This window comes from Corapipo altera, unplaced genomic scaffold (assembly GCF_003945725.1).
Source record: "Corapipo altera isolate COAL_440 unplaced genomic scaffold, ASM394572v1 60358, whole genome shotgun sequence".
In the NCBI taxonomy this organism is placed as follows: domain Eukaryota; kingdom Metazoa; phylum Chordata; class Aves; order Passeriformes; family Pipridae; genus Corapipo; species Corapipo altera.
Window position 1 is genome coordinate 1,669 of NW_020886229.1, and position 375 is coordinate 2,043.

General features: G+C 60.8%; 1 protein-coding gene across 1 annotated transcript in view; it reads left to right on the forward strand.

Moving 5' to 3' along the window:
* LOC113941094 (eukaryotic translation initiation factor 3 subunit C-like) overlaps nucleotides 1-375 on the forward strand; it is a 2,658-nt gene that overhangs the window by 1,588 nt on the left and 695 nt on the right. The gene's annotated exons all lie outside the window — the stretch shown is intronic.

Consider the following 375-nt stretch of genomic DNA (forward strand, 5'->3'; position numbering starts at 1 on the left):
CCTGGGGTACGTGGGGTGTATCTGGGATACACCTGGGCACACCTGGGCACACCTGGGGTATGTGGGGTGTATGTGGGATACACCTGGGCACACCTAGGGGACACCTGGGGTACGTGGGATGTATCTGGGATACACCTGGGCACACCTGGGCACACCTGGGGTACGTGGGGTGTATCTGGGATACACCTGGGCACACCTGGGGTACGTGGGGTGTATCTGGGATACACCTGAGCACACCTGGGGACACCTGGGGTTCATGGGATGTATCTGGGATACACCTCGGCACAGCTGGGGACACCTGGGGTAGGTGGGATACACCTGGGCACACCTGGGGTACATGGGATGTATCTGGGATACACCTGGGGGGCACCTGAG